The sequence below is a fragment of the Giraffa tippelskirchi genome, chromosome 6, assembly GCF_054371585.1.
Source record: "Giraffa tippelskirchi isolate mGirTip1 chromosome 6, T2T-mGirTip1v1.2.pri, whole genome shotgun sequence".
NCBI lineage: Eukaryota > Metazoa > Chordata > Mammalia > Artiodactyla > Giraffidae > Giraffa > Giraffa tippelskirchi.
This window is the reverse complement of record NC_137280.1, coordinates 127897086-127918061: the sequence shown is the minus strand read 5'-3', so window position 1 is coordinate 127918061 and position 20976 is coordinate 127897086. Positions and strand designations below refer to the sequence as shown.

General features: G+C 40.0%; 1 protein-coding gene and 1 non-coding gene across 3 annotated transcripts in view; both read left to right on the top strand.

Annotated features, from left to right (window-relative positions):
• The window catches only part of LOC145511447 (uncharacterized), a 407802-nt gene that overhangs the window by 262118 nt on the left and 124708 nt on the right, over nucleotides 1-20976 (top strand). Inside the window, exon 4 of one of the 2 annotated variants that reach the window (XR_014057861.1) lies at nucleotides 485-1249. The exons of the other annotated variant lie outside the window; for it this stretch is intronic. The gene's annotated coding sequence lies outside the window, so the exon portion shown is untranslated. Of the gene's footprint in view, nucleotides 1-484; nucleotides 1250-20976 lie in introns of those variants that run through there. 2 annotated transcript variants of the gene reach the window in all.
• Nucleotides 1151-1294, top strand: LOC145511875 (U4 spliceosomal RNA). Its single transcript, XR_014058235.1, has one exon. It is a non-coding gene; the product is annotated as a U4 spliceosomal RNA (small nuclear RNA).

Below are 20976 nucleotides of genomic sequence, written 5' to 3'. Positions count from 1 at the left end.
AAGTGACTCATCTTTGAGGCCACCACTGCCCATTTCTTATATAATGGAGGTGCCCTTATAAAGGACACCATCTTTTTCCTGTGGTAAAATATGCATAATATAAAATCTACTACTTCAACTATTTTTAAGTATCCATTTCAGTGGCATTCCCACATTCACATTGTTGTTGTACAACATCAGTGTCTTTTATCTCCAGAACTCATTCATCATCCTAAACTGAAATTCTGTTCCCTATCATATTTGTTTTCTAGTTATAAAATAATGTCTTCTAATGGTAGGAAATTCAATAATATCAAAGTGTACAGAGTAAAAAGTGTAAGTTCTTTTTCCATTCATTATAGACCAAGTTTTTGCTGTTAGCAATTTGTTGTGTATTCTTTGGCTCTTTTGCTATGTAAAAATTACATACACGAGTCCATGGTAATGTATTGTTTTATAAAAATTTAATCATAAATATATGTGCTGTTTTCATTTTTTCATTTAGCCAAAAAAAGCAGACATTACTTTGCCAACAAAGGTCCATCTAGTCAAGGCTGTGGTTTTTCCAGTGGTTATGTATGGATGTGAGAGCTGGACTATAAAGAAAGCTGAGCGCTGAAAAATTGATGCTTTTGAACTGTGGTTTTGGAGAAGACTCTTGAGAGTCCCTTGGACTGCAAGGAGATCCAACCAGTCCATCATCCATCCTAAAGGAGATCAGTCCCGGATGTTCATTGGAAGGACTGATGTTGAAGCTGAAACTCCAATACTTTGGCCACCTCATGCGAAGAGCTGACTCATTTGAAAAGACCCTGATGCTGGGAAAGATTGGGGGCAGGAGAAGGGGATGACAGAGGATGAGATGGTTGGATGGCATCACTGACTCGATAGATATGGGTTTGGGTGGGCTCCGGGAGTTGGCGATGGACAGGGAGGCCTGGTGTGCTGCATTCGTGGGGTTGCAAAGAGTCAGACACGACTGAGCGACTGAACAGAACTGAAATATTATGGACATTTTCCCACGTCCTTGTGTATGTCTGTACTATATTCCTTTTGCTGGCCACTTAGTATTCCATCCTATGGATGTACCATAATTTATTTAATTGTTGCCCCAGTTACGGACACTTCACTTTGTTCTTAAGTTTTCTTCCTTTTAAAAACAGTGTCGCATAGCTTTGCACAGTGGCAGTATCGTAGCCAATGAGGTTTATCTGAGGCGTGATTATTGCTAATTAAAAACAGTGTCACAATAAAAATTCTGATAAGCAAACATTTCTTAGGACACATTTCTAAAGGTTTAATTCCTAAAAATAAAGGCTGACACAGTAGAGAGAAAAAGATGTTATATACTGACTGTCATATTATTCTACACAAACATTTTAACTGCTCTTTTCCCATTAGTTAGTTAGGAAGAGGGCTCTGTGCTTACCTGCTATTAGTATTATAACTCCAGCTTAGTGTGGTTTTGCTTGAAGTCACTGCCCTCTTCGATAGGACTCTAGATCTTCTCAGAACAAGGAGTTAACAAAAGGACTGTAGAGTATGGTGGGTTGATCCTATTTGGAAAAAAAGAGATACACAAGCTCATACATGGACTTTTCACTCCACTCTACAGAGAAAAGGCAAGGGCATGTTTCCTGTTTCCTTGAATTACTCCACTTCACAATCAGCTCATCATCCACATGAAAATTCTGGGCTTCCAGCTAGACTGCACTAATGTCAACATTCATAAGTAGGGGAATACCTGTGCCATGCATGCATTCTAAGTCGCGTCTGACTCTGCGAAACTATGGATCACAGCCCGCCAGGCTCCTCTGTCCATGGGATTCTCTAGGCAAGAGTACTGGAGTGGGTTGCCATGCCCTGCTCCAGGGGATCTTCCCAACCCAGGGATTGAACCCACATCTCTTATGTCTCCTGCATTAGCAGGCACATTCTTTACCACTAGTGCCACCTGGGAAACCCTCATAATTTTCAATTTAATCAGTTTAGAGCTAAACATGCAGAGACTATGGAAAGAATGGGCTGCTTCAGAATTGAGCATGAAACTTCTGAGCAGTATTTTCTGCTTCTGCTGCTGCTGCTAAGTCGCTTCAGTCGCGTCCGACTATGTGCGACCCCATAGACGGCAGCCTACCAGGCTCCCCCATCCCTGGGATTCTCCAGACAAGAACACTGGAGTGGGTTATCATTTCCTTCTCCAATGCATGAAAGTGAGAAGTGAAAGTGAAGTCGCTCTGTCATGTCCGACTCTTAGCGACCCCATGGACTGCAGCCTACCAGGCCCCTCCATCCATGGGATTTTCCAGGCAAGAGGACCGGAGTGGGTTGCCATTGCCTTCTCCGGATTTTCTGTTTATTATTAGCAAAACTTCAAATCAGAGCTGACGTTATCTAGGGTAAAGGAGACTTGTGTTAAGGATTTTTGGTTTGTTTGTTTTTTACTGGTGATAAACTGGGGCCATGCTTGGAGCAATGCATGACTCTTGATATTTGCATAGGATAAGCTTACATCCATTAGAAAAGCATGTTTTTCATTTAATTTTCCACTAAAATAAATGGTTTTAATAAGAAAATTATGAAATCTAAAACTTGAAGAGGCAATTGGTCTCCCAATAACAGACCACGCCAGGTCCTACCAAAAAAATTTTTTTTCTATAGTTAGCTCACCTGTAATTCATTCATTAGAAAGGCAGTTATGTATACAAGCAGAAAACCAGACTGCTGAGCTGGAGAGTTTTAATAACTAGACTCTGGGAATAACTGATGAATAATGTTGAAAAACATTAAGCCAATATTTTTCCTGATACAGTATATTTCTTGGCAGCTTTCCAAAGCAACTCCATGAAAGGGGCCTTTTATTTTAGAGCCAAGCCTATCTAAAACAAGATGATTCTTTTAAGAACAGTTTCTCCATAAGCCCAGGTTTAAAGAGTAAGAATATCCAATCTTACCCTCCTCATGACTGAGTTAAGGAAAGAGATTTGAGAAAATTTGTTCTGTGACCATGAGTCTGGGTATTTAAAAAAATCAATAGGGAGCTTTGAAAATAGTAAAAACCTAAACTGTCAACATACCCACCCTGATAGACAAGGTCTCTCTAAGCTATATGTTAAGCTGGAAACTTTCAAACATGATGGGAACTCATCTCAGATTATCCACTAGCAAGTTGACAGCATATTGTAGTAGATTTTTAAGTTGTCTCTACCTAGTTTGCAAGGATCCCCTATAAAACTGTTCATTTAAGCTTGAATGGTGGGTCCCTGGCAGGCAATTTATACTTTATGATTCTCCTAGCCCTTTCTGCCACTAGCCAGCCAGATTCTCTTTCCCAGAAGTTTAGGATTTAGACTAAAAAATATGGTTGAGTCTGGGCCAGTAAATGGAAGAAATCTGTCATTAATTCTAGAATTCCCATCTTCTATTATCATGTGTATCAAGAAGAGGAAAGAGCCTGACAGAAAAGCTAGTGCAGAGAGATAAGCAGAGAAGGGAGATGAAAGAGGGCTCTTTATGGTTTGAGGTTCTGGTGATTTCCTGAAGCCTGGCTGAGTTCTTGACTTTGGGGTCTTTGTGATAATCCTCTCTATCCTTATAGCAGATACCCCATTTTTATTTACCTTAATCTGAATAGAATTCTGTTACTTGAAACAAAAGTTCTAACAAATGTCCATGTTAAGAGTATACATTTAAGGAGAGGTCAGCTTCGGGCTTCCCCGGTAGCTCAGCTGGTAAAGAATGTGCCTGCTTTGCAAGAGACCCCAGTTCAATTCCTGGGTCAGAAAGTTTCCCTGGAGAAGAGATTGGCTACCCATACCCACTCTAGTATTCATGGAATTTCCTGGTGACTCAGATGGTAAGGAATTCTTTACCATTGTAGGTAAAGAAGCCTGCAATGTGGGAGACACGATTCAATCCCTGGGTTGGGAAGATCCCCTGGAGGAAGGTATGGCAACCCACTCCAGTATTCTTGCCTGGAGAATCCTCATGGACAAAGGAGCTCATGGACTACAATCCGTGGGGTCGCGAAGAGTCAGACATGACTGAGTGACTAAGTACAACACAACACACAAGTAGGTATAGAGGAGAGGGGGGGAAGGGGAAAGAAAAAATCACTGAGAACTCTTTGTGTCAAACAATTTGCTAAACACTTTAAAAATTATTATTACCCTTCAAAATATCTCTAAAAAATGGATGTTATTTTCCCTCATATTTTCAGGTAAGATATCTGAATTTCAGACGTGCATTCTTGAGTCACATGGCTAGCTGGTGGCAGATCTGGGGATCTGTACTCAGGTTTTGGTAGCTTGGGTTGGATTTTGACCTAACTTTGATAAATAACAGTTACCTTGATATTTGTCAATCTTGAGCAAGCCTCTTTACCCTATGTGAGCCTTTCTTTTCCTTTCTGAACATGAGCAGCTTGGGTAAATATAATATTACCTAAGTTCCCTTCCAAGTCTAATAGCACAGTGTCATTTGATTGACTTATTTAGAACAGTGCTTCTCAATATCATGGTGCTTAGCTGGGGGTTGGGGGGAGTGGGGAGAAGGCAGGGGTGAGTTATATCCAAGCCTCCTTGGGTGTCTTCTTAAATTGTATGCATCCATCATCTCCTTTCCCTCCCCAGAAGCTATGCTGAGGGTGAGATAGTTGTAAGTAACAGAGCTGGGATTTGAACTCAGAGATATCTTATCATTTCATCATACCACTGCCCTCTCTTTACTATACTTATTGAAATGTAGAAGAAGCTCATTTTTTTCAACTGAGTTGCATTAATTTTGACCATAAATGACTAATGTGTCCTATTTTGAGTGCTTTGCACATTTTAGAATTAGTTTGCCCATTCCTATGAAAAGTCTCTCTGGTATTTTCATTGGAATTGTACTGAATCTATAGATCAGTATAAGGGTATTGCTATCTTAATAATATTCAGTCTTCTAATCTATAAACATAGTGTACTTCTCAATTTTTTCAAAAATCTTCTTGAATTTCTCTTAGCACTGTTTTTTAGTTTTCAGTGTAAAATTTTTGCATGTCATTTATTAATTTCACTTCAGTCACTCAGTCGTGTCTGACTCTTTGCAACCCCATGGACTGTAGCACAGCAGGCTTCCCTGTCCATTGTCAGTTCCCAGAGCTTGCTCAAACTCATGTCCATCGAGTTGGTGATGCCATCCAAATATCTCATCTTGTGTCGTCCCCTTCTCCTCCTGCTTTCAATCTTTCCCGGCATCAGGGTCTTTTCTAATGAGTCGGCTCTTCGCATCAGGTGGCCAAAGTATTGGAGTTTCAGCCTCGGTCCTTCCCATGAATATCCTCTGCCTTTTCTAAATCCAGCTTGTATATCTGGAAGCTCTCGGTTCACATACTGTTGAAGCCTGGCTTGGAGAATTTGAGCATTACTTTGCTAGCGTGTGAGATGAGTGCAATGGTGCTGTAGTTTGAACATTCTTTGGCATTGCCTTTCTTTGGGGTTGGAATGAAAAGTGACTTTATCCAGTCCTGTGGCTACTGCTGAGTTTTCCAAATTTGCTGGCATATTGAGTGTAGCACTTTCACAGCATCGTCTTTTAGGATTTGAAATAGCTCAGCTGGAATTCCATCACCTCCACTAGCTTTGTCCGTAGTGATGCTTCCTAAGGCCCACTTGACTTCCCATTCCAGCATGTCTGGCTCTACGTGAGTGATCACACCATTGTGGTTATCTGGGTCATGAAGATCTGTTTTGTATAGTTCTTCTGTGTATTCTTGCCACCTCTTCTTAATATCTTCTGCTTCTGTTAGGTCCACACTATTTCTGTTCTTTATTGTGCCCATCTTTGCATGAAATGTTCCCTTGGTATCTCTAATTTTCTTGAAGAGATCTCTAGTCTTTCCCATTCTATTGTTTTCCTCTATTTCTTTGCATTGCTCACTGAGGATGGCTTTCTTATCTCTCCTTGCTAGTCTTTGGAACTCTGCATTCAAATGGGTATGTCTTTCCTTTTCTCCTTTGCCTCTAGCTTCTCTTCTTTTCTCAGCTATTTGTAAGGCCTCCTCAGACAACCATTTGGCCTTTTTGCATTTCTTTCTCTTGGGGATGGTCTTGATCCCTGTCTCCTGTACGATGTCATGAACCTCTGATAGGCACTCTGTCACATCTAATCCCTTGAATCTATTTGTCACTTCCACTGTATAATCGTAAGGGACTTGATTTAGGTGATACCTGAATGGTCTAGTGGTTTTCCCTACTTTCTTCAATTTAAGTCTAAATTTGGCAGTAAGGAGTTCATGATCTAAGCCACAGTCAGATCCAGGTCTTATTTTTGCTGACTGCATAGAGCTTCTCCATCTTCAGCTGCAAAATATAATCATCCTGATTTTGGTATTGATCATCTGGTAGTGTCCATGTGTAGAGTTGTCTCCTGTGTTGTTGGCAAAGGGTGTTTGCTATGACCAGTTCTCTTGGAAAAACTCTGTTATCCTTTTTTTTTCTCTCTGTTATCCTTTGCCTGGCTTCATTCTGTACTCCAAGGCCTGAGTATTTTATGTTCCTAAAGGCTATTGCAAATAATATTATGCTAAGTTCATATTCTCCAATTGTGTGTCACTGATATATAGAGATATGATTAACTTTTATGTATTAAATTTTTTTTATTTGACCTTATTATAGTAGAATTTTGTTAATTAATGACACAAGAAAATTTGGATATGAAAAAAAATCTCACTTTGGAGTCAAATTGACAAAGTATACTTGGTAGGCAAAATAATGCCTCCTCCCTCAAAGATATCCATATCATAATCCTTAGAGCCTATGTAACTATGTTAGGTTATGTCTCCAAGGAGAATTGAGGTTGTAGATGTGATTAAGGTTGTAAATCCAGTGATTTTGAGAGAGGGATTATTTTGGACTCTTTGGTGGACCTAATATAATCAAGAGTTGTTAAAAGTGAATGAAGAGAGTTAGAAGGAAATGTAAGTACAGAAGAAAGATTAGCGAGATGAAATGTTGTTGGCTTTGAAGGTGGAGGATGCGGCTATGAACCAAGAAATGCACGAAGCATCTAGAAGCAGAAAAAGGCAAGAAAATGGAGTATTCTGTAGACCTTCTAGGGAAAAAAAAATGTAATCCTGCCAACACTTTGGTTTTAGCCCAGTAAGGCTCCTGTTGAACTTCTAACCTCCAGAACTGTAAGATGATAAATCACGTTGGCTTAAATCATTAAGTTTGTGATAATTTGTTCTGTTAGCCATGGACAACTAATACAGTATTGTTCCAAGTCACCCTCTGTTCATGGAACCTGCCCCATGCTGGTATCCTGCAAATAGCCAGCTTTGGAATCAGGAGCAGACAGTTACAACATTCATATTTTTGCCACCATCTATGTTGCAAAACTTAGGAATCTTCAGAAAAGTTTAAAAGCAGGTCATAAGCATCGACAAAATGGGTGCTAGATAAAGAGAATACTTGGTGGATGCCATGTGGTAATGGCTAGCCAGAGGGATTTGTAGGAATAGAGGAAGCACCACTTGAGAGGATGTCTTTTTAGTTTGGTTCAATTCAGTCACCAGTTGTGTCCGACTCTTTGCAACTCCATGAACTGCAGCATGCCAGGCCTCCCTGTCCAACACCAGCTCCCGGAGCCCACCCAAACCCATGTCCATTGAGACGGTGATGCCATCCAACCATCTTATCCTCTGTCATCCTCTTCTCCTCCTACCCTCAATCTTACCCAGCATCCGGGTCTTTTCAAATGAGTCAGCTCTTCGCATCAGGTGGCCAAAGTATTGAAGTTTCAGCTTCAACATCAGACCTTCCAATGAATACCCAGGGCTGATCTCCTTTAGGATGGACTGGTTGGATCTCATTGCAGTCCAAGGGACTCTCAAGAGTCTTCTCCAACACCACAGTTCAAAAGTATCAATTCTTCAGCGCTCAGCTTGCTTTATAGTCCAACTCTTACATCCATACATGACTACTGGAAAAACCACAGCCTTGACTAGATGGACCTTTGTCGGCAAAGTAATATCTCTGCTTTTTAATATGCTGTCTAGGTTGGTCATAACTTTCCTTCCAAGGAGTAAGCATCTTTTAATTTCATGGCTGCAATCACCATCTGCAGTGATTTCAGAGCCCAAAAAATTAAAGTCTCTCACTGTTTCCACTGTTTGCCCATCTATTTGCCATGAAGTGATGGGACCAGATGCCATGATCTTAGTTTCTGAATGTTGAGTTTCAGGCCAACTTTTTCACTCTCCTCTTTCACTTTCGTCAGGAGGCTCTTTAGTTCCTCTTCACTTTCTGCCATAAGGGTGGTGTCATCTGCATATCTGAGGTTATTGATATTCCTCCCGGATGTCTTTTAGTGAGGACAAATCCTATTTTGAGCAAGTCAGAGTCTGAAAGACATTGTAAGTTTTATATATATGATCCCATATGTAGCCTCATGTTGGTGAGACCAAATGAATTGGGTTATACTAGTTAAGTACACTAACATTTGTTAATATTTTAAGTGTTTTTAAGTGTAATTAGGAAAGGTTAAAAGTTGGCCCTATAAGGAGATCATTCTTGAATATTTGTATTCCAATATCTTGAGCAGGGTAATGAGGTAGACTCAGCTCTCAGCCTGTCCTCTCTCTGCTGTGTACATCATGGTGAGCTCCCACCATGGAGCATTCATTGACAAGTATAGTGATTATAGATTATTGTCATGTGTCTAAGTTGTGATTTCAATATGCTTCCTGCCATTTCCTTTTTGGCCCATGTCTATATTTTTAGTAAAAAAATAAAGAAAGGATAGATGAAGAACATATAGTATATTTTTGTCTTCAGTATATGTCAATGAGAATGATGCTATGAAGTTTCAATTAACAATAAAACAGGAGCTACAAAAGCCAAATCATAAATAAAGTGAATTTTCAATAACGTTACTCATAGTAACATGTAAAAATGCGTCAGTATCATGTGTCATATGATATTTGCCTCTAAAATGAGTGGAATCTATTGCTTATTCTTCAGTATTATGGTTGGTCATCTTATTTCTATTGCTTGTGGAACAGAAGTCTGAAATAAAAGCTTAAAAGTTATGTGTGTGTATATATATATATGTATGTATATGTATATATACACACACACACACATATATACATATATATGTACACACACACACACACACACACATACACATATATATATATACATTCAAATTTCCTCATGGCTCAGATGGTGAAAGAATCTGCCTGCAATGTGGGAGACCAGGTTTCAATCCCTGGGTCAGGAAGATCCCCTGGAGAAGGGAATGGCAACCCACTCCAGTGTTCTTGCCTGGGAAATCCTGTGGACAGAGGCGCCTAGCACACTACAATACATGGGGTCACAAAGAGTCAGACACAGCAGAGCTACTAACACTGTACACATACACACACACACACACACACACAAACACACACTCATATATATTTGTTTTTTCCTTACAGATGACAATTTGGAAATAACAAATGGGCAGTTTTATAACTCACATCTTTATAACGTACTTTTGTTAGTTATATGCTATTTAACATTTTACCAATAGAGCAGATATGGATGACAATGTCTTCTTTCATATGAGTTTCTGAGTTAAGGAAGCAAAATTGGAAATGGCTGATTTATAATGGCACCAACAAATTCCATTTCCATTTTTTGCTTCCAGTCTACTCAAAATTTATTGACCGTTTCCACTATGCCGGGCACTGTGTGTGCAAGGTGCCAAGGATATAGAAATGATTAAAACACAGTTCCTTTCCTCAAGAAGTCCATGCTGTGATGAAGGAGGGAAACAAGTACCTCAAACCAAAATGCAGTACTATGAGGGCATCAAGGAGGGAGTGATTTATTTTGCCTGGAGAGAAATGAAACCTTCCCAGAAAGGGTGACACTTGAAAAAGCCTTAGAGGAAAAGGAGAAGGTTAGTAATTGTACATTTTAAACAATGATACAGCATAAAAACTCTAAAAGAAGGTTCAGTTTGTATCCTGTAAGTTGCCTGTGTAACTGGAACTGAACATTCATCCACGGCAGGGGTTATCTGGGGGGACCAGATGGGAGGTTGGAAGAGTGAAGGTTCATCTGGCCCCACCAGTCCTGAATTCCCAGGCCAAGGGTCCTCCATCTGTGGAAAGGGAAAAAGCACTGACACCTCTTCCAAAGTCTGTCCAACACTTCATGTTAGATAGCAGGGCCTTCCTGCTACTGCCTGGTGCTGAGATGGTGTCATGCAAGTTACTTAAGCCTAGTTTCTTTTATCTGCAAACCCGGAGAACTAATACCTGCCTCAAGTGTTTTTGTGAGGATGAAAGAGACAACTGTATGTAAAGCCTACACATATTGTCTGGCCCAGAGGAATGGTAGTACCTGACAGTGTTGAGTGATGGTAATGGTGAAGAATAGCCTGGTCTCTGGACTGCCTTGGGAAGACTCTGCATGTCCCACGAGGTGGGTGAAAACAGTGTGATCCTGGCGAGCCTGGCTCTGACCCAGGGCAGCTTCCTGCCCATCTGTACTTCCTTTGCCGTTGTTCCTATGGCACAGGTGGCTCAGCCAACTGCTCCAACTGCTGCCACTGGTGCCGTGACACCTGTGGTGAGCCAGGCTATGGTCTATTAAGCCAAACCCCAACTGGAAACCATCAGCCCTAATAATCCCAGCAACAAACTCCCCTCCTCCTCCTCACTCCCTTCCTCTGCCTGCTCCTATCCTTTAATTCAGTGGTCCCCAATCTTTCTGGCACTGGGGACTGGTTTCATGGAAGACAGTTTTTCCACAGACTGGGGTCAGAGAATCATTCTGTGATGATTCAAGTACATTACATTTATTGTGCACTTTATTTCTATTATTGTTGCGTCAGTTCCACCTCAGATCGTCAGGCATTAGATCCTGGAGGCTTGGTACCCCTGTTTTAATTCACCCATTGTCATTTTCTTCTCTCCATCTTGATCACCTTCCATCTTGACCCTTTGCTGCCCCTTCCTCTCTCTTTTCTCCCTCATCATCACTCTCACTTTTCTTGCCCTTATCCTTCCCAACATGCTTACTCCTTCATGCTCCTTCCTTGCTAGTTTGGCCAGCATGGTGTGTAGGAGTGCTGGGTTGGGGCCATGAGGCTCAGAGACTGGTCATGCTTCTGAGATGATGATATGATCACTTCACCCTCTTGGGATGTGATTTCCTTGTCTGTAGAAAATAAGGGGTTAGACCAAAACGATCTCCAAGTGTTCATTCTACTGTAAACTCCCATTCTGTTACCTTTTGTTCTATTCACCTTTATGCCTGATTTTCCCATTTCAGCCAATTCATCTCTCCACCTGCCTCTCTCATCCACATCCCCACCACTTTGGTCCAAGCCACCATCACCTCCTCCCAAGGTCTACTGAGGTAGCCTCCTGATAGTAGAGTCTCCCTGCTTCTGTTCTTATCCCTGCCCAATACATTACCCAGACAAAAGCCAAAGCAACCTTTAAAAATGTGGATGCATTTGTTTACTCTTCAACTTAAATTCCTCTGAAATCCTCTACCATCATTGTATATTTCATTACCCTCTGGATTGTCTTCAGAACAATTAATACTGCTGAAATGATCTATACTCATCAATTCTTCCCCGCTGGGATGCAGGCTTCAAGAGAGAGGGAACTTGTCAGTGTGTTCACTCTGTATCCTCATTGCAAGTAGTATTCTTTCAATAAATGCTGAATAAAGAACCTCCTTCTGCCATCAGACCCATCTTTTCTCTTCCCGATATTATCTCCTAACTATACATTTTTTTACGTAGAAATATCTCTGCCAGCCAGAAATTCTACCTAACCAGCTCCATATTTTTCATCCCATACCAAAAAAAAAAAGGGGGGCAGCAAAAATGCATCATTTAATATGGGCATTTTGTCATAGACACCTCCACATGTGGGACTTAGAATCAGGGAACCCAACTATAACTAGGCTGTAAAAGATTGACATTGCATAGAGGCAAGTATGCTGAGAATCACAATATTATGGACAATTCACCAACAGGATTGAAAGGAAAAATAGGACTCCATCAACTCTTTTCTAGCAGTCTAGGAAAAGTTCAGTGTTATTCAGGACTAAAGGAGTGGTCACTGCGGACAGAAAGGATGCCCTGGGTTTGAGAGCCTGATTTGGAAAAACGGTGAAAGTAGCACCCAAGCAAATTTGTTTTGCTTTTGTTTACTATGGCTTTCAGAAACAGAGACTTGCTTGCGTTAATAATAATCCTTGGTTTGTGACATGGCATCATCATAGATCCATGGGACCAGGCTCCTGCCTTGTTACATGGATTTATTCTCATTCACCTCCATTTTCCACTTCCATACTGCTCTCCCAGGCAATCTAACTGAATGCATTTGAAGTGTGTTGTTTTCTTTAGATGTGACCAGTATCTTTCCCAATTTTGTCATCTGCCTATCAACTTTGCCTTTCATTGAACAGAAATTATTACTTTTGAAGTAATCATAATATTTTTACTTTATGCTTTTAATGTTTTGTTCAATCAATTCTTCCCCCCACCCACCAGGAAACAAAGATATTCTTCTATATTTTCTTCTGTTACATTTATCATTTTGTCTTTTACATTTAAACACATCTGGAGTCCACATCTAAATATGGTGTTAGAAAGGGGTCCAGCTTTATTTTTCTCCAGAGATAGTGAGAGCTTTGGACAATGTGCCTGAAAGAAGTAGAAGATGCAGAGTAGGAGAGATGGAAGAGAAGAAGGAAATAAGGGACCCATAGAGAAAGGACAGAAAAGCAGAATCCAAAGATTCTTTCTAACCTGCCCTGGGAGGCATCCCTTTATCCATTGTGTGTAATGGAATACTGAAAAAGCCAGCATTAAATGCTCTTTTCATACAAATAAAGCCACTTTTAGGAGGAATTCCCCAGCAACACTGACATTCCGGTACATAGCTTTAAAAATATACCCTGTACACAACAGAAGGACTTTCCCAACTGGGAGGGAGAGTTGGATGGGTGGGAGGAGAGGAAGCTGCAAGAGGGAGAAAAGCCAATATATTCAGAAGCAGAGTTGAGAACTGATTGTGCCGAAGATAGGTGTTAGAAGAGTCAAACTATCGTTTATTGCTCTCAGAAATGAAATTCATCTATTTAGGGAAGATAACTGGTTTCTGTCCTGTGTCTTGAATCTTGAGCATACTTTCATTTCCATTTTATATATCAACTGCTTGTGGTTAATTCAAGTACCTATCAAACAAAGAAATTGGTTAGTTTGTGGAAAACCATCTAACCAAATTACAGGCAAATGGTTGATATTTTCAGGCTTATGATCTACATATATTGTTAAGAAACTCAATGCATACTTTTAAATTTTCTTTTAGGTAGGAACCCAAGGGTCAAGCTTTCATTCCTCTACAGCTTTACCACTACTGAGGCTTTTCAACATAACCTGCTGGGAGGCTGTGAAATTGTTCTAAGACCATAGTTTAAGAAGGAGAAGAAAAAATTTTAAAATGGGAGCAGGAAAACTGGGCAGAAAAAAATGTCCATTTCCAAATCTATAAAAATGGCTCTAAGAGCTGGCATTTTGTTGTCCAGAAAAAAAGAAAAAAATGATTACTCTGTGGGAGGAAAGAGCGGAAAGGAAGTAAAGGTCACAGAGAGCTTTTTTTTTTTCTTGTTTGTTGTTCTTTTTGTTTTTGCCCTGAGTATTTTTTTTACTCAGGAGAAAATTCAAATCCCTGTCTTTAATCTGTCTGCTGGGCTGTCTCTTACCACCTTCCCAGAAGAAAAACCGTCTGTATAGAAGACATCCTCAGGCTTCTTCTCAAAACTCACAATTACATGAAATATTCCCAACTTGGAAAAATATCAACAAGTCATAATAAAGGATCATAACTTGTGAATAAAAGCCACATGTGTAGACACACGTCTGATCAAATACATTGCTTCTGATCCCAGTATGAAACGCTTTTAGAACTGTGGCATTAGACAGTGTGGGTTCAAATCTTATCTCTGATCCTCATAAAATATGAGGCCTCCTATGATTTACTCAGTCTCTCTGAGCCTTGGTTTTTTCACCCATAAAACTAAGGTAGTAACAGTACCTGGTGGTGGTGGTGTAGTCACTAAATCATGTCCAACTCTTGTGACCCCCGCCCCAAACTGTAGCCTACCAGGCTCTCTGTCCATGGGATTTCCCAGGCAAGAATACTGGAGTGGGTTACCTTTTCTTTCTCCAGGGCATCTTCCCGAACCAGGGATCGAACTCACGTCTCCTACATTGCAGGCAGATTCTTTATATCTGAGTCATCGGGGAAGCCCAATAGTACCTACTGTATGCCTATTAAATATCTAAAATTAAAGATACTGACAAGGTCAAGGGCTGATGAGGATGTGAAGCAACTAAAACTCTCATATGTGGCTGATGGGTGTGAAAAATGGTGCATACACTCTGGGAAATACTTAAGTTGTGAAATATCCACATAATAGAATGCTACTTAGCAATAAGAAGGGATGAACTATTGATACATGCAACTATTTGGATGAATATCAAAACATAAGCTTCAATATGAAAACAATAAATGCTAATATTTTATTGCACTATGATCATGTGCAAGGCACACTCATAAGCATTTGACAGGTGTTATCTTTTAAATCTTCACATTAACTTTGTACAAAATCTAACTTTGTACAAAATTTGCTGTACCCATCTTATAGTGGAGGACTCAGACCCAAAAGTTAAGTAACTTGCCAGTGGTCTGAGAGGTGGTAAAGTGCAGATCAAAGGCCCCTACAAGGAGCACCTGACAACTAAGTATCTGTTTCCCAACCTCTGTGCTAAGCTATCTCCCTGGGAATACATGGAAAAGAATCAGGATATCACAGTAATCCAAGTCTATGCCCCAACCAGTAACGCTGAAGAAGCTGAAGTTGAACGGTTCTATGAAGACCTACAAGACCTTCTAGAACTAACACCCAAAAAAGATGTCCTTTTCATTATAGGGGATTGGAATGCAAAAGTAGGAAGTCAAGAAATGCTTGGAGTAAGAGGCAAATTTGGCCTTGGAGTACAGAATGAAGCAGGGCAAAGGCTAATAGAGTTTTGCCAAGAGAAGGCACAGGTCATAGCAAACATCCTCTTCCAACAACACAAGAGAAGACTCTACACATGGACATCACCAGATAGTCAATACCAAAATCAGATTGATTATATTCTTTGCAGCCAAATATGGAGAAGTTCTATACAGTCAACAAAAACAAGACCAGGAGCTGACTGTGGCTCAGACCATGAACTCCTTATTGCCAAATTCAGACTTAAATTGAAGAAAGTAGGGAAAACCACTAGACCATTCAGGTATCACCTAAATCAAATCCCTTATGATTATACAGAGGAAGTGACAAATAGATTCAAGGGATTAGATGTGACAGACAGAGTGCCTGAAGAAGTATGGATGGAGGTTCATGACATCGTACAGGAGACAGGGATCAAGACCATCCCCAAGAGAAAGAAATGCAAAAAGGCCAAATGGTTGTCTGAGGAGGCCTTACAAATAGCTGAGAAAAGAAGAGAAGCTAGAGGCAAAGGAGAAAAGGAAAGACATACCCATTTGAATGCAGAGTTCCAAAGACTAGCAAGGAGAGATAAGAAAGCCATCCTCAGTGAGCAATGCAAAGAAATAGAGGAAAACAATAGAATGGGAAAGACTAGAGATCTCTTCAAGAAAATTAGAGATACCAAGGGAACATTTCATGCAAAGATGGGCACAATAAAGAACAGAAATAGTGTGGACCTAACAGAAGCAGAAGATATTAAGAAGAGGTGGCAAGAAGAAGAATTATACAAAACAGATCTTCATGACCCAGATAACCACAATGGTGTGATCACTCACGTAGAGCCAGACATGCTGGAATGGGAAGTCAAGTGGGCCTTAGGAAGCATCACTACGGACAAAGCTAGTGGAGGTGATGGAATTCCAGCTGAGCTATTTCAAATCCTAAAAGATGATGCTGTGAAAGTGCTACACTCAATATGCCAGCAAATTTGGAACCCTCAGCAGTGGCCACAGGACTGGAAAAGGTCAGTTTTCATTCCAATCCCAAAGAAAGGAAATGCCAAAGAATGCTCAAACTATCATACAATTGTATTCATTTCACATGCTAGCAAGGTAATTCTCAAAGTCCTTCAAGGGAAGCTTCAAAAAAACATCTACTTCTGCTTCAGAGAGTCTGATACAGTGTATACCTTTGTTCATCACTGTCACCAAACCTTAGCATACTGTCTTAAACAGAGTAGGCATTTAGTAAACATGTTACTTAAATAAATTAGTCGGTGAATAATGCATTAAATTCATCCAGGGAATAAGTAAAAGGGCATATACAACTTGTAATATCTTCTATGATCTCCTGGATGGCCAGCACAGTGTCTAAATGTTGCCTTAAAAAAACTTATGTTACAGAATTAGAGATCTGTTTGGTATTTCAGGACAAAGAAAGCAAGGAGTTATCAGAGGGAAAAAAAAACATTTTATTAAAAAAAAACAGCCTTTGATTTGAAAGAACAGAATAATGAGAATCCAAGGCTCATCAAAACAAGAGGCTTGCAAGCCACTCTTGAAAACACAAACAAGTATAGGTGAAGGTTTACATTCAAACCAAGAATGATAAAGAACTGAAAAGGCAAGAAAATGGAGGTATTGTAAAGCTCAGTTAGAGTAAACAAGACAGGAAGTTGAATTGACTTTCTAGATAGAAACTATAAGAAAAAATTATATTGAGGAGCCCTGAAGCAAAACAGAAGGAAGCTCATTTTGTTGCAGAAAGGAAAACCCCTTCCAGGCCCCGAGAGTAGGGTCTTGTCTAACACTTGGGAATGAGTTGTCCAAGGAGACACACATGCTGACAAAGCAAGAAACTTTATTGGGGAGGGGTGCCAGGGTGGAGAGCAGCAGAGTAAGGGAACCCAGGAGAACTGCTATGCCACGTGGCTCGCAGTCTCTGGTTTTATGGTAACTGGGTTAGTTTCTGGCTTGTCTCTGGTCAGTAATTCTGACTCAAGTTCCTTCCTGGTGGTGCGCACATCACTCAGCAAAGGTCGATTCTGCTGAGAAGGATTCTGGGAGGTGGGTAAGACGTATGGACTGGCATCTCCTCTCTTCTTTTTGGCCTTTCCTGAGTTCTTCTGTTTGGTGGTAGTTTGTTAGTTCTGTGCTCCTTACCAGGACCTCCTGTTCTAAGATAACTCATTAAAGTGGCTACTATCTTGCCTGGCCTGCTCAGCCACCAGGATGGGTTGTTTCAGTCAGTGTTTCCCCTAACAATTTTACTAATTTCTTCAGATTCTGGTGTTTCACCTATAGCATACCATCTGTATATTCTGAGTGTTCTAAACTCTGTGCTGGAAGGGGTAGTTGAGAAAGAGAGTATGTGTATGCATGTCGATATGTATGAAGATCTTTTGGAGGCCATCAGTATGCTGAAGAAATTATTTCTTTTACCTGTGCATTTCTCTCTCACTTTGTTCCTCTTAAATGGGAATAAAAGGAAGAAAGAAATGGCTTCTGGAAATCATTTCTCTTATCAAACCATTTGTTTCTTAACTCATCATCACTCAACTGCCCTGGGGAGAACTTCTGCCACATTGATATAATAAATGATCAGATATGTTGGGAACACATTAAACGTATGGTAGAGTATGAAACACACCTGATGCAAGAAAATTGGTAACACTGGTGAGTTGAGGATAACTTAAAATTCATTTGTAAATAGATGCTGAGGATGAAGGCCAATGCCAAACACAAAGCATACATTTTATAAATGTAGTGAAATGAATGGAGCAGTCAGTAAAAAAAAATTAGTAAGTGGAATTGTGTGTATGTGGGAAACACCAAAAGGGTCCAAGCTCTCTGCTAGGTCATCATCAATAGTTTATGCATCAAGAAACAGAAAAATGAATCCAGACTTGCATTGAATGTCTAAACAATTGCTTGCAGATAAATGTGTTTCCAATTCCAAGAAAAAGAGACAGAACCTTTGAGTCTTATGTATATCAGTTCAGTTCAGTCACTCGATCATGTCCGACTCTTTGCAACCCCATGGAGTGCAGCACACCAGGCTTCCCTGCCCATCACCAACTCCTGGACACTGCTCAAACTCATGTCCATCGTGTCGGTAATGCCATCCAACAATCTCATCCTCTGTCATCCCCTTCTCCTCCTGCCTTCAATCTTTCCCAGCATCAGGGTCTTTTCAAATGAGTCAGCTCTTCGCATCAGGTGGCCAAGTACTGGAGTTTCAGCTTCAGCATCAGTCCTTCCAATGAATATTCAGGGCTGATTTCATTTAGAATTGACTAGTTTGATCTCCTTAAAGTCCAAGGGACTCTCAAGAGTCTCCTCCAATGCTGAAGTTCAAAAGCATCAATTCTTCGGCACTCAGCTTTCTTTATGGTCCAACTTGCACATCCATACATGACTACTGGAAAAACCATAGCTTTGACTAGATAGACTTTTGTCAGCAAAGTAATGTCTCTGCTTTTTAATATGCTGTCTAGGTTGGTCATAGCTTTTCTTCCAAGGAGCAAGTGTCTTTTAATTTTGTGGCTGCAGTCACCATCTGCAGTGATTTTGGAGCCCAAGAAAATAAAGTTTGTCATTGTTTCCCCACCTATTTGCCATGAAGCGATGGGACCAGATGCCATAATCTTAGTTTTTTGAATGTTGAGTTTTAAGCCAGCTTTTTCACTCTTATCTTTCACTTTCATCAAGAGGCTCTTTAGATCCTCTTCACTGTCTGCCATAACAGTGGTGTTATTTGCATATCTGAGGTTATTGATATTTCTCCTGGAAATCTTGATTCCAGCTTGTGCTTCATCCAACCCTACATTTCTCATGATGTACTCTGCATTTAAGTTAAATAAACAGGGTGACAATACACAGCCTTGACGTGCTTCTTTCCCAATTTAGAGCCAGTCTGTCGTTCCATGTCCAGTTCTAGCTGTTGCTTCTTGACCTGCATACAGATGTCTCAGGAGGCAGGTCAGGTGATCTGGTATTCCCATCTCTTTAAGAATTTTCCACAATTTGTTGTGATCCACACAGACAAAGGCTTTGGCATAGTCAATAAAGCATAAGTAGATGTTTTTCTGGAACTTTCTTGCTTTGTCAATGATCCAACAGATGTTGGCAATTTGATCTCTGGTTCCTCTGCCTTTTCGAAATCCAGCTTGAACATCTGAAAGTTCTCGGTTCATGTACTGTTGAAGCCTAACTTGGAGAATTTTGAGCAATACTTTGCTAGTGTGTGAAATGAGTGCAATTGTGTGATAGTTTGCACATTCTTTGGCATTGCCTTTCTTTGGGATTGGAATGAAAACTGACCTTTTCCAGTCCTGTGGCCACTGCTGAGTTTTCCAAATTTGCTGTCATATTGAGTATAGCACTTTCACAGCATCATCTTTTAGGATTTGAAATAGCTCAGCTGGAATTCCATCACCTCCACTAGCTTTGTTCATAGCGATATTTCCTAAGGTCCACTTGACTTTGCACTCCAGGATGTATATAGACCTTGAATAAAAAACAAAAACACTGTTCCATCCAATTGGAACATTGTGAGAAATGAATGATGTGTGATCTAAGTTTGGGCTATGGCTTCATCTCTACTAACTCTTTAACTGACTAGGGTGTTATTTCACTCTTTTGAACCTGTTTCTCTATCTGTGGAATGAGATCATTACACTTACTCTTGCTGAAAGGGAATTCTGACTGTTCTATTTGGGTGTATCATCTTCTCTCCTTATTTTAAGTCATATAAAGCTGTCTACCCCAAGACAATAAAGAGGTGATAGACATGACTGTATAGATCCATCAAGAGCATGGCAATTGCTGTATTTTAAACAGAACATAAAAGCTTCCTTGGTGACTCAGGTGGTAAAGAATCCGCCTGCAATGCAAGAGACCAAGGTTCGATCCATGGGTAACAAAGATTCCCTGAAGAAGAGAATGGCAACCCACTCCAGTATTCTTGCCTGGAGAATTTCCTGGACAGCGGAGTCTGGCAGGCTATAGTCCATGGGGTCACAAAGAGTCAGACACTACTGAGCGACTAACAGTTTTACTTTCACATATGCACGTATAAATATATAAATTTTATAAATATATTTTACAAATACATATATAAACATATTTTCTATATATATTTTAGTTGAGGTATAGTTGCTTTACAATGTTGTGTTATTTTCTGCTGTATATCCTCACATATTTTTATTGTAGTTGAATAATTCTCACTATTCTTTTAAATCACCTCCCCGTTTTAGTCAATGATATTTAAAAGAAAAGTTTCATATTATTATTTTAATTATATAAAATTGCTGTAAAAAGGTGTGTTAAAAATTTAACTAGATAATGTCTGACTAAGGTTTTGAGCTTGTGACCTGCTCTTTTTAGTTAAGGATGGAAATTATGAAGTGTGAAAGATGTGTTAAAGATTTAACAACTCCAAACTTAGACTTTCTACTTGATGAGATCAGTGTTGGAAAAGAATTTTAAAAGGAATCACTCCCCCACTCTATGGGTCAGGGAGAGTTAATGCTTTATCTAAGGACTGTCTGTAACTAGGAAAAATATGTTACAAGTAGGGTGCTCAGTGCAACCCCATTTCTCTGGTTATAGGGACTGTCAACTCACTGGGGCCCAAGGAAAGTACATGTGTTACGGCCAACATACAGAGTGAGAAGACACACCTTCTTGGTGAATAAACTGACAAATAGTAGATGTTTAATAAATGCTGGTCCCTTGGAAGCCCTCCCACCTTCCCTTGCATCCTTCTGAGTTCTATTTCATGTCTCACCTTAATAAAAGCAGTAACAAGTTCTTCCTGAGAGCTCTGTATATGCCAAGAAGTTCCAGGTTTCATTTCAAAACACATTTATATATTTTTTTAACTTGAGGAAGCTTTTATAATATATATAAAAATATATATACTTTTGAGAAAAATGTTATCATTGAGAATCAGAGAG